The sequence below is a fragment of the Lolium rigidum genome, chromosome 3 (assembly GCF_022539505.1).
Source record: "Lolium rigidum isolate FL_2022 chromosome 3, APGP_CSIRO_Lrig_0.1, whole genome shotgun sequence".
Classification (NCBI taxonomy): Eukaryota; Viridiplantae; Streptophyta; class Magnoliopsida; order Poales; family Poaceae; genus Lolium; species Lolium rigidum.
Window position 1 is genome coordinate 119,462,188 of NC_061510.1, and position 13,330 is coordinate 119,475,517.

Genomic DNA, 13,330 nt, shown 5'->3' on the forward strand with positions numbered 1-13,330 from the left:
GTTTTCCTGTAGTAGCTTGAGCTTCTGTTGAACAAAATGCAATACCTTTAGTTGAATAAAATGCAATACCTTTAGTGTGAGTCCGGCGCGTGCCCAGTCGTTGAACTGCTGCAAGGACAACACATTTATGCTAAGTCATAAAAGGAATCATTTCTTACCTCACAATGCACGTATCATCGCTAGAGAATGTTTTTCATCACAAAACAGGCAAGGCAAGCATGTACTGGGCGCACTGACCTTCTAGCGGTAGGGCATGGACCAAAAACGCATGCACGTGCCTAGCTATGTTCAGAATTCTTTGTAGCAAACAGATGCAACAACTGCAGAATCTTTCAGGCACCACCAGCAAAATTATTAAGCCATTTCAGAACATAGAAAAACCATTGTTTATGTACTTCCAATGGCTACCAGGCAAGCTTTAACAACTACTATACTACATACCACGATCTTACCCCAAGCATACGTCAGAGGGAATCAGGGATGGATGGAGGTGCCTTTGCGTGTATACAAATCCACGGCCTCCAACTTGTGAGACAGAAAATATTCAAATGTCCAAACTGCATGATTGACTGATTGGATATTAGGAGATCCAGAGCATCAGGGAGATACTACCTTATCTGAACCACTTCCTCTTACCTGTAAAACTACTACCGCCTTACATGTCATCCGTAGCTGTATGTAGTATTGTATGGAGAGATCGGATCCCTGCATTTTCTGTTGGCCACTCACAGGCACAGCCTAGAAGCACTCAACCGTTTTTTACAGCTTCAGCACGGAGCACTAAGTGTGGTTTGATACTCAAATCTGAGTTAGTTGAGTGAAGATCGCTTGTTACTGCAACTTACTATTTTCTTCAGGTATTTAGACCAATAGGAAGCGATCATCCTAGTATTGTACCACAGTACAGACAGCCAATTCCTTATACTTAACTAGACTTAATGAACTGTCAGCGGTAGCCCCCTAGGATACCCTATTATCTGTATGGTGTTCGTCAGAACCAGATTCTACAGTATTAAAGCCAGTGGGCAGATAGTGGTCACCCTCACCCTCAGTGCTTGAAACAGCCACACACAAACCCCCCCACAAAATTATGTACTCAGTACTCACTTCGTTCCATAACTATTGTGAGCTTGAAACAGCCACACACAATAATGTACTCCCCAATTGGCCACACGCAGTTATACTTCATCCGCTCCATAATTCTTATTGGGTTTTAGATTAAGTTTAAATTAAGATCACGGCAAGAATTATTCTAATTGTTTTGGATAAACCCTTAAACTGCACCATCTAGCCTCTGGAGACTAAAATTATGACTTCTTCACATGAAAACAAGTTCTCTTAAAAGTATATTACATTGTGGTTGCTTTGGAAATAGTGGCTCTAAAAATAATAACCGCCAGATAATTAAATAGCACGCTATAAATCATGCAATGGACCACTGTCCTTTTGCAACATGAAAATAGTGAACATGAGTAAACCTTATATCCATATATGCCCCTCAAAACGAAGAATGTATGTGAGGCCACAACATGTGAAAGGAAAAGGACAGTGCCAAATTGAGTGCAGAAGAAGTATTGGCATATCCTTTGAGTGGAAGAAGCTTAATATAGATACATCAATAAGCATAAATGATTCCTTGTCTCTGTGGTGCGTTGTTATTTCATGACAACAAAGTTCGGCAGGAATCAATGGTGCACGCATTGATGGAGAGCATGAGAAGGACAAGAATTACTCGCTCGGTCTCATAAAATATGTCTTACCGGGAGCGGCGATTTGGCTCCCGGGAGCATTTGCTCCCGGTTTTTTCGAAAAATCAGAATAAATCGAAAACTTATCATAAAATTTCGAAAAAAAATCATACACGTACCGGACCATGGCACGCACCACCGTGTAAAATGTCGCTGCAAAATGTCATCATATGCGCCCTGAACAAAAATGACAAATTTCTGACATGAAATGAGATCCAAAAATTTGAATCTCAGATCTGGAAGTTTGTCAGTTTTTCCCAGGACGCATACGACGACATTTCACAGCGAAATTTCACAAGGTGGTGCGTGCTATTGTCTGGTACGTGCATGATTTTTTTCGGAATTTTTTGAAAAGTTTTGAAAAACAAAATTTGCTCCCCAAAAATCCGGGAGCAAATGCTCCCGGGAGCCAAGACGAATTTCCGTGTCTTACCTTTAAACATGTTTCATGGGACTAAAGGGAATTTTTGGGACCTGAGTTCAGCGGAACCCGATTGAACTTACTCCGATACTAAGTTTTTTTCGATAAAGGATGCTTTATTACTTCGAAAAAGCAATTACATCCAGCCTCTGCATAACCAGGATGCACGTTTATATGTCTCGAGTCAACAGATAAAATAAAAGGCGAAATACATATCGGAGCGATAAATCATATAACGCTTAGGATGTGGGTGGTGCTGTAATCCGTAAACTATGCTGCCACCCATGTAGGGAAAAAGTATCCCTCGCCGTAGCCTCCAACCGTGTACAGACCTCCGTAAACAGCTCTCGGTTCTCCACTCGCTGAAGAGGTAACCACGAACGGAGAATACCTGTACATCTGTAGATGACCTGCAAAATTGAACAATTTTTATCATTAAAAATCTTGTCATTTCTACATAGCCAAAGCGCCCAGATGACTGATAGCGCTCCCACCCTAAGGAGCAACTTAAACCTTGAATCAATATCATGAAGCCAATTGCCAAAGACATTGGCTACACTAGTCGGAGGATACAGGCTAGACGCTACTTGGATGATCGACCATATAGATCTCGCAACTTGGCATTGGAAGAATAGGTGTTTAATAGTTTCATCATGATGACAGAAAACACACCGTGTACTCCCATGCCAATTTCGCTTAACAAGATTGTCTTTGGTGAGGATAACCCCTCGACGAAGATACCATCCAAAAAAATTAATTTTTAATGGTATTTTCATACTCCAATTTTTTTTATTATTATCAACTGGTATGTCAGAATGAAGGATCGCATTGTATAACGATTTTACTGAGAAAGTGCCATCTACATGTAGATTCCATCTGAATTCGTCCGGTCCAGTCGATAGTTGTATATCTTCTAACCGGTGAATTAAAGAATTCCATGCCACTAGCCTTTGTCCAAGTAAGACTCGTCTGAACGTCACATTCGGAGGTGAGGTAGCCATTACCGTAGCAATGGTATCACCCTTGCGACGAACAATACTATACAAGGCAGGATACTGTTCACATAAGGGTGCATTGTCTAACCAATTGTCTTCCCAGAACCGTATATATGCTCCATTCTTAATCGAGAAAGTACCATGGCGAAAAAAGACATTTTTTGTCGCCATAAGACCAGCCTAGAAGTGTGAATCCCCAGGTTTCCAAACCACTTGGGATAGTGTCTTGGAGCCGATATATTTTCTCTTGAGAATATTTTGCCAAATCCCATCTTCGGTAAGAAGCTTAAACAGCCATTTACCAAGCAGAGCTGAATTCTTGACCTCCAGGTCATGAACTCCAAGCCCACCTTGATCCTTGGGACTACAAACTATACTCCATTTAACCAGCCGATATTTCTTTTTCTTGCTGTCCCCTTGCCAAAAGAATCTGGATCGATAATAATCGAGTTTGTGCAGAATTCCTTTCGGCAGAAGAAAGAATGATAACATATACAGTACCATATTTATGAGTACCGAATTAATGAGTACCAATCTTCCTCCCAGGGACAACAATTTCCCTTTCCAGCTACTAAGGCGTTTTTGTAATCTTTCTTCCACAATTTTCCATTCAGCAATTGTAAGTCTCCGATAATGAATCGGAATACCCAAGTAGCGAATAGGAAATTGACCTTGCCCACAACCAAACAGCTCTATATATAGAGCCGTATCATTTTGGGCATCACCGAAACAGAACAGTTCGCTTTTATGGAAATTGATTTTTAAACCCGACAACTGCTCGAAAGCCGCCAAAATTAATTTGAGATTGCGAGCTTTTTCGAGATCATGATCCATAAAAAGAATTGTATCGTCGGCATATTGAAGGATAGATAAACCCCCATCAACCAAATGTGGGATCACACCTTCAATCTGGCCATCAGACTTGGCCCGCTCAATGAGTATAGCCAGCATATCCGCTACAATGTTAAATAACATTGGAGATAACGGATCCCCTTGGCGTAACCCTTTTCGTGTTTGGAAATAGTGTCCGGTGTCATCATTAACCCGGATTGGCACACTACCTCCATACACAAAATCATTTATTAGAGCACGCTATTCAGGAGAAAAACCTTTCATCCTGAGTGTCTGCTGAAGGAAAGACCACTTGACTTTTTCATACGCCTTTTCAAAATCTAATTTTAAAATAACCCCATGAAGTTTCTTAGTATGCATCTCATGTACCGTCTCATGCAAAACCGCCACTCCATCAAGGATATTCCTTCCTTTGCATGAAAGCGGTCTGTGAGGGCTGGACAACATGTTCTGCAACCGTATTAAGTCTAATGGTGGCCACTTTCGTGAAAATTTTGAAACTTACGTTTAAAAGGCAAATAGGTCTATATTGTTGAATCCTTTCTGCCTCATTAACTTTCGGTAACAAAATTACTTCACCAAAATTTAGACGAAATAATTCTAGTTGTCCCGAGTGCAGAGCATCGAACAAATCCAGAAGGTCCAATTTAATAGTATCCCAGAATGTTTGATAAAACTCTGCTGGGAAACCATCTGGACCCGGTGCTTTGTTGCATTCCATTTGGAAAATAGCCTTCTGAACCTCTTCCTCAGAATAAGATGCAGTCAGTAGGCCATTTTCTTCCATAGATACTTGGGGTATGTCATCTGTAAAGTTCTCGTTCAAGGAAAAAGAGCTTTCCTCCGGAGGACCAACCAGACTCTTATAATAATTACTAATGTAGGATTTAAGTTGCTCATGGTCTTCAATCAACCCTTCATCTTGTACCAGAGAATGAATACGTTTTTTTCCGGTGTCTCCCATTGGCCACGCCATGGAAATATCGCGTATTTGAGTCTCCTTCCAATATGAATTGAGCTTTGGATCGTTGATACCATTTAAGCTCCTCTTCGCGGAGAAGATCCGCTATCTGCGCATTAGATTGATTCTTTAGTTCAATCTCATGCGGGGATAGCGGTCTTACCTCAGCAAAAGCTTCTAACTCATCTATCACATTTGATAAGCGAGCCATCTCCTTTTTAAGAATATCAGCCGTATGGGTAGCCCAACCAGAGAGATGTTTGCGTAAATCCCGCATTTTATTGTTCCATCTCAAAATTGGAGTGCTACCCCTGACGGGTCTTTCCCAAACCCTCTTAACCATCTCCTGAAAACCCTCTCTATGTAACCAACCAAGTTCAAACTTGAACGGTCGTTTACAAACCGATCGGGGATTCCCAGTAGTTAGAAGGATAGGAGCATGGTCAGACAATTTTTCGATACGTTCTAGTGCACGGACCGACACCATAGGGTATTTAACTTCCCATTCGGTATCCATCAACACGCGATCTAGTTTTTCGTATGTGGGTTCAGGCAAGCTGTTGGCCCAAGTAAATTGTCTACCGGACATAAACACCTCTCTTAAATCTAAGCTATCAATGACAGCATTAAATAAGAAAGGCCAATGTCCATCAAGAAGGCCTTTACTTTTCTCGTGGGGAAATCTCAACAAATTAAAATCCCCTCCGATCAGAATGGGATGAGGATTATCTTTTGCGAGATTTACCAACTCACGTAAAAAGTCGGCCTTAAAGGCATCTTGGGCAGCACCATACACAGCGACCAAGGACCATACAAAACCATCAGCTTTGTTCTGAATGTCGAGTTTAATGTGATACTCTCCATCAGAACTAGCTAAGACAGTCATGGTATCTGTACGGACGCCAAGTAAAATGCCCCCCGACCTGCCACGAGGTGGGCGAGAGAACCACTGAAAGTTAATTCCTCCCGATAAACGGTCGAGAAAACTTTATGAGAAGTTCCGCTTACCCGTCTCCGATATAGCAATAAAATCTAAATCATAATCTCTACAACTAGCGGCAATGTAAGAATGCTTAGCCAAGTCTCCAAGACCTCTGCTATTCCGAAACATGCCATTCATTGTGAAACTTTTTTAGATTTAGTAGTCTTGCTATACCTACGAGATTTCTTTCCAGCTGAAGATCTAGAGCCACGTGCAGAAGCCTTTAGATCATAGACTGAACTAAGCTCTGAGTGTTCTAAATCAACCTCTGTAATATTTCCAACTATAGCCGATAGAAGATGACCATCTAGGATGTCATCATTTTCATCATCGTCATTCGGAACTCCGATACTAAGTTACATACTAAGTTACATAGTTACTCGGTCACTAAGTTACAAATATTTTGGAAGAGCATAGTCATCTGAAACTTGTGATTTTTACCTAAGCTACATACTTTCAAATTTACGTATAAAAATTGGCACACACTTACATATGTGCATTCTCTACATGCAAAAAAAATTCAAATTTTTGGAGGTCTAGAAATACGAATGTCTGGCCCTACAGTATTTCGGGTTCCGTGGAACCCATGTCCCAACATGTATTCTCGTTCATGGGACTGAGGGAGTACAAATTTCTAGTTGGAGAGATGAATTGATCACAGATGCATGAGCATTTCTTGTGTTTGCCATGGTGGAACTCATGTCGATGCCATATATCTTAGGACAATGTATCTGCTCACGGATAGCATATGACTCCAGAAACACTTCGAAATAAGAAAAGTTGTAACCTTGTGCGCTTTGAGTGAAATTCGTGCAAAATTACCGCTTCAGGGAGCCATTTGAAATAACAATGATCTGTGACGATCTCATGCAGCATACACCGTACGATCGATCCCAAAGGACGATTAATCAGTAAGAGGTGATAATCAAACAGACCAGACGCAAAGTTCACACAGCAAGAGACTGATCACACGGATGTCGTTGCAGATCGCAACTCCCTCAATCTCGCACTACCAAATTCGATGAAATTGTATGCAGAAAAGAAAGACATAGACGAGGAATTTTGTGCGGTGTTCAACTGTTACTGCTTTTTGGTTGTTCTTCCTTTTTATTACATGCGATGATCGCGGCATTGCCTCTTACTGGATCGTGCCATCCCACGACCGAAGGGTGCGCTCGATCGACCCTACAACTACGGCAGCGGAATGCATAGACCACGTCCACCACCAACTGAGCGACTAACTCGCTAACTGAAAACGACTAAGTCCCTAACCTGACGCTGCAGCAACAGACACCAGGTTCAGAGTTTATTCTCTGACAGTAAACTAGCTAAAACCCTCTCAGCTTATAGTTGGCTAACAATTCTCCCCCTAAGCTTAGACAGGCTTGCTGATCTTCACCATCCCCAGCCTCTGACGCAATTCGATGAAGCGAACTCGCCCAAGCGCTTTGGTTAGCAGATCAGCCAACTGGTCTTGTGTGCCCACATGATTGAGTTCCACTTGATCTGCCTCAATGATATGACGGATGTAGTGGCACTTGATGTCTATGTGCTTCGTTCGCTCGTGATGAACAGGGTTCTTGGCCAGAGCTATGGCTGACAGATTGTCACACAGCAGCTCAAACTTTTCGGGCTCCTTTCCCTGCAGCTCTCCAAGAAGACGACTCAGCCACAGTCCTGGCAGGTTGCTGCTGTGGCCGCCACATATTCAGCCTCGCATGAGCTGATCGCCACAACTTTCTGCTTCTGTGATGTCCAAGAGACAAGGTTCTCATTGAGGAAGAAAACCTGCCCAGAAGTGCTCTTCCTGTCTCCGACATCGCCTGCGTGATCGCTATCACTGAAACCAGTTAGGACTGTCGTCCCTCTCCCTGCTCTGTATCGACATCCAAGGTCCTGCGTGCCCTTGATGTATCGGAGGATCTGTTTCACTGCAGTCCAGTGAGTTGTACTTGGTTTTTCCATGTACCTGTTGACAACACCCACGGCATGTGTGATGTCTGGTCTGGTGTTGGTCAGATAACGCAGGCTCCCAACTATGTTGCGGTACATGGTAGCGTCCATAGCCATTGCTCCATCCTCCTTGTGTAGTTTCAGTCTGCACTTGTTGCAGTTGCTCAGCCCTGCCACCTCCAAGATCTTTGCTGCATAGCTCCGCTGGCACAGAGTGATCACTCCATCTGACTGTGCCACCTCGATCCCAAGATAGTAACTGAGAAGGCCGAGGTCACTCATTTTGAACAGCTTCTGCATTTGTCCCTTGAACTTGATGATGGCTGCGGCGTCCGTGCATGTGATGATGAGATCATCAACATATATCCCCACCACGAGGAAATTGGTGGCGTCGCCTCGCCGGTACACTGCATGCTCCAGCACGCTGCGAGTGAATCCGAGCGTGCCCAGTGTGTCATCCAGCTTGGCGTACCAGGCTCTTGGTGCTTGACGGAGCCCATACAGTGCCTTCTGCAGCCTCAGCACTTGTTCCTCCTTGCCTGCAGTGATGTACCCCGGTGGCTGTACCACATAAATGTCCTCAGCAAGATCGCCATTCAAGAAGGCCGACTTAACGTCCATGTGGTGTACTTCCCATTTGGAGTGAGCTGCAAGGGCCAGAAGCACACGCACTGTCTCCATCCGAGCCACCAGAGCGAACACCTCCTCGAAATCAACACCTTGCCGCTGTGCATACCCCTTGGCGACGAGGCGGGCTTTGTGTTTGATCACCTTGCCGTTAGCGTCGTGCTTGACCTTGTACACCCACTTGAGGCCAATTGCCTTGTGTCCTGCAGGTAGAGGACAGTGTACCCAGGTTTTGTTGTCGAGGATGGATGCCATTTCATCGTCCATGGCGGCCTTCCATGCCGCGTCGTCGAGCGCCTCCGTGACATCTCGGGGTTCCTCATCGCTGAGGAGGCACCGCTCGAAGCATATTCTTCGGTCTCGTCGAGCACGCTCGACAGGCGCCGATATCGAATGGGGCCGGAGTCGACGTCGCGTCATGGTCGTCGCATCAGGAGTGTGTGGCTCTGACGGCGAGGCCACCGAGGTTGATGCAGGGGCAGGCGAGGAGAACGTGGCAGCATTCGTGCCAGCGTCCAGTTCCTCCGTGCCGTTCTCAGTGGTGTAGACCACCGTGAATGTTGTCGACGTAGTGCGTGCACGGGCGCGTCATGGGTGTTCCAGACTTGTCCGGAGCGCAGCGAGAGCGCGCCTAGCGCATTCCAGCACCATGGCCTGCCTTCCTCGAAGACGATGTCGCGAGTCACTTTCACCTTCTTCGTGACTGGATCGTAGGCGCGGTACGCCTTTGATCCCTCCTCGTATCCAACGAAGATCATCGGAGTCGAGCGGTCCGACAGCTTGGTGATCCCTGGACCCAGCTTCTTCACATGCACCGTGCACCCGAATGTGCGCAGGTGACGCATGTTGGGCTTACGGCCGTGCCACGCTTAGTACGGCGTGACACCGTCGAGGCTGCGCGTCGGCGCCCTGTTGAGGATGTAGACAGCGGTTTTCACCGCCTCTGCCCAGAAGTACGTCGGCACATCCATGCTCTTCAACAAGCACCTTGCCATCTCGACAATGGTTTGGTTGCGCCTCTCCACTACTCCATTCTGCTGTGGAGAGTAGGGTGCCGTGGTGTGGTGCTTGATTCCATTCTCCTCGCAGTACTCGCGAAACTCAGTTGAGTTGAATTCGCCACCCCGATCAGATCGGAACGCGCGAAGCTTGCAATTCTTCTCCGCCTCAGCCATCGCCTGAATTTTCTTGAAGCGCTGGAACGCCTCGTCCTTGGTCTTGAGCAGCTCAAGCCACATGTAGCGGTTGTGGTCGTCGACCACCAGGAGGAAATACTGCAAGCCGTCGGGCGACGCCGGCGTGATGGGGCTGCACAGATTGGTGTGCACCAGGTCCAGGCCATGCTCGGCCCTGTACCCTGAGGCTTGAGGGAATGGCGCCCGATGCTGCTTGCCCAGCGAGCAGCCGTCGCAGTACTGGTCCACGTGGTCGATGGCAGGCATGCCACGCGCCATCTGCTTGGATGCCATGGCGCGGAGCGCGCGGAAGTGGAGATGGCCCATGCGTGCATGCCAACGCCATGATACGTCCACGCCCTGCGCGAGGAGGCACGCCGGTGCGTCGATGGTGAGGACGTCGGTGTAGAGTCTGCTCCCGGTGCGACGCACGCGCGCCAGCATGCGATCACCAGGGTGTCGGATCGTCATGACGCTGGACTTGATGTCGATGTCGCAGCCGCCCTCATCCAACTATCCAAGCGAGATGATGTTGCTCTTGAGCGAGGGGATGAAGAAGACATCAGCGAGTGCACGCTGCTCTCCCCCCTGGCTGCGGAAGACGACGGTTCCGCGAATGGCCACGAGCGAGCCGTCGCCGAACTTGACCGTGTCGTGCACGGTGTCGTCCAGCGTGGCAAACACATGTCGTTCGCCTATCATGTGGCTGCTCGCGGTGCGACGATCTCGTTGACGACGGCCATGAGGAGCCCGTCCTCATGTGTATCCTCGTGCTGGATCAATTTTGCGGTCTCCTGCTTCTTCCTTTCCCGATCTCGTTGTGCCTTTCGGCACTCTTTGGCCCAATGGATTGGCTTACCGCAGTAGTCGCAGTTGCCCTTGCGGCGCTCGCTGGAGCCGCCGCCCTCTTGCGGTGCCTTGCCGCCATCGCCGCCGCCGGGCGATTTGGGCTTGCCCTGAGGATGCCCTTTCTTTTCCCCGTTGAAGGAGCTGCCCGAGCGTTGTTGTTGACGGGCTGCCGACTTCTCCTCCGTGAGGAGCAGGCGACCACCTGCCTCTTGCTCCGGCGCTCCACGTCCCTCGGACGCGGACAGGCGTCCGCTCGGCTCCGCAATGGACAGTTGCTTGAGGTCAATCAGGGTCTCAATTGAACAAGCCATTTGCGCATACCTGGTTGGTGCGACGCGCGGGATTTTCTGAACCCCGTCAAGTTCTGACGTGGTGTCACCTAGGGACTGAAGCTCGGTGATGACGGATGAGACGCGCAGGGAGAAATCCTCGGCGTTCTCCCCAGTCCTGAAGGCCAGGCCGTCGAACTCCTTGCGAAGCTTCTGACGGCGCGCTTCACAGACGCGATCGACTCCCACGTGGAGAGTCTTGATCATGTCGTTGTCCTTCGCGGCGAGGACAGGCACCATCTCCGGCGGAACGGAGGTCAGGATGGCGCCCAGCACCTGTCGCTCCTGCCGCTCGGTCCCGTCGTCAGCGTCGACGGCCTCCCAGAGGCTGGTGCCTTGGAGCTTCACACGCATGAGTATGGCCCACTCCGTGTAGTTGGTCTTCGTGAGGATCGGCCAGGACGTACCGCCACTGTCGCTGCTGGTTTCCCTCACGACCTCCTGAACCACGATCTCGCCACCGCCGCTGCTCCGTTCCCTTCGACGTCCGCGGCTCGGCGAGCGCACGCGACGTGGGGATGCCGATGTTCCAGGCTTCTTGGAGGCAGCTGCTGCCGGCGGCGGTGGGGGTGGAGGAGTACCAGCCATGATCGACACAAGGGCTTTGATACCAAATGTCGTTGCAGATCGCAACTCCCTCAATATCGCACTACCAAATTCGATAAAATTGTATGCAGAAAAGAGAGACAGAGACGAGGTATTTTGTGCAGTGTTCAACTGTTACTACTTTTCGGTTGTTCTTCCTTCTTATTACATGCGATGATCGCGGCATTGCCTCTTACTGAATTGTGCCGTCCCACGACCGAAGTGTGCGCTCGATCGATCCTACAACTACGGCAGCGGAACGCACAGACCACGTCCACCACCAAGTGAGCGACTAACTCGCTAACTGAAAACGACTAAGTCCCTAACCTGACGCTACAGCAACAGACACCAGGTTGAGAGTTTATTCTCTGACAGTAAACTAGCTAAAACCCTCTGAACTTATAGTTGGCTAACAACGGAGACACGATGTTGAAAACTATTAAGAGCGCCGAAGTACAGCCGAAGCAGCGGATGATGATCCATGGCCACATTCTTAGCGACCAACGGAGAACTAATGCTCATAATTAGATCACGTACCGTACAGTACGTACGCTGGCGGCTGGCACATGAAATTCTGGAGAGATGAGCCCAATAATGAGTTGCTTAAGCATCTTCCCTGCTGGCGATTCCACTTTTCGCACGCTTTATTGCTAGGTTTCTTTCGCCCCGGTTTTGAATTTTGAGCAGGTTTTTGGATTTGGCGCCAAGCGCAGCGTCACGCTAAGCATAGGATTCTACAGGACGGGATCGCTGGAGACATTGGCCGTTTGAAGTAGCTGGATGGCACGTGCGACGGGATCCGCCCATGGGGGCCTTGACTTGGGCCGTAATCCCTTTTCCCACCTATGGAAGAAAATGATTTGTTTCTTGTGCTTGTCTGCATTTCTTTGGTGATGAGCCCTTTGGGCAGATCGGTATCCGTTTTCCTTTTGAGAAGTTTCGTGGCAAGCGAGGTTATTAGAGTGAAACACACAAAGTTCAAGCAGGGGCGGAGCCAGCCAACAAGTAAGGCCGGTGCTAAACATACTACTTTGGGCTGATATCAGTATATTTCTCATTTTTCTGTCAAGAATCGAAGGATGCTACCACAGTTTCCTTGTCTCAGGCCAGGGCTAAAGCACAGGTAGCCCTGGGCGCAGCTCCGCCACTGAGTTCAAGTACGAATTACGGTACAAAAATCCTGGGTTCAACAAGCGTTTGGGAGATTTAATTCCGGGAGAGTAATTCATTTTGTTTAACCTTGTTTTGGCTATGTAAGGTTGTTAAACTTGCTAAACTTTTCCTTAATTAATAGATCCGGGCAAAGCTTTTGCCCCCGTTTCCAAAAAAAAAAAAGTTATCGCAACATACAGGGAAAACATGTACAAGCTCTGCAACATTTCAAATACATCCATGCAGTCTCTTCGTATGGATGCAACAAACCTCTATTGGTCGGAGCAGCTGTCGAGAAAAATCATAAAATGTATGCAACATAAAAGGTCAACCCTTTGTCCCAACCAGGGCATCATGAGAACAACACTTATGACACTCAGAGGAAATGCCTTTTATTTGTGTTGCTCTCATAACCCGTCCGGCTTCAATTATTTTGTTGTTGCTGATATAAACGGGTTTTTAAGCTGGCAAAATTTTAATAAATGGTTAGTTATTACGTTTGTTATTGGCAGGCTTTTTGTTGGCTCGTAAGCCAGTGTGTTTGTTATCGACGCCGCTAGCACCAGCTACACAATAAATTTGATGTTGATATACATCGGTTAATAAATAGTATCAAGTTTAATGCACTAGTCAACACAATTAAAAGTCCAAGCTGATGAAAATAGCTACTCCGTAGTAGAATCCACTTGTACACTTCGACA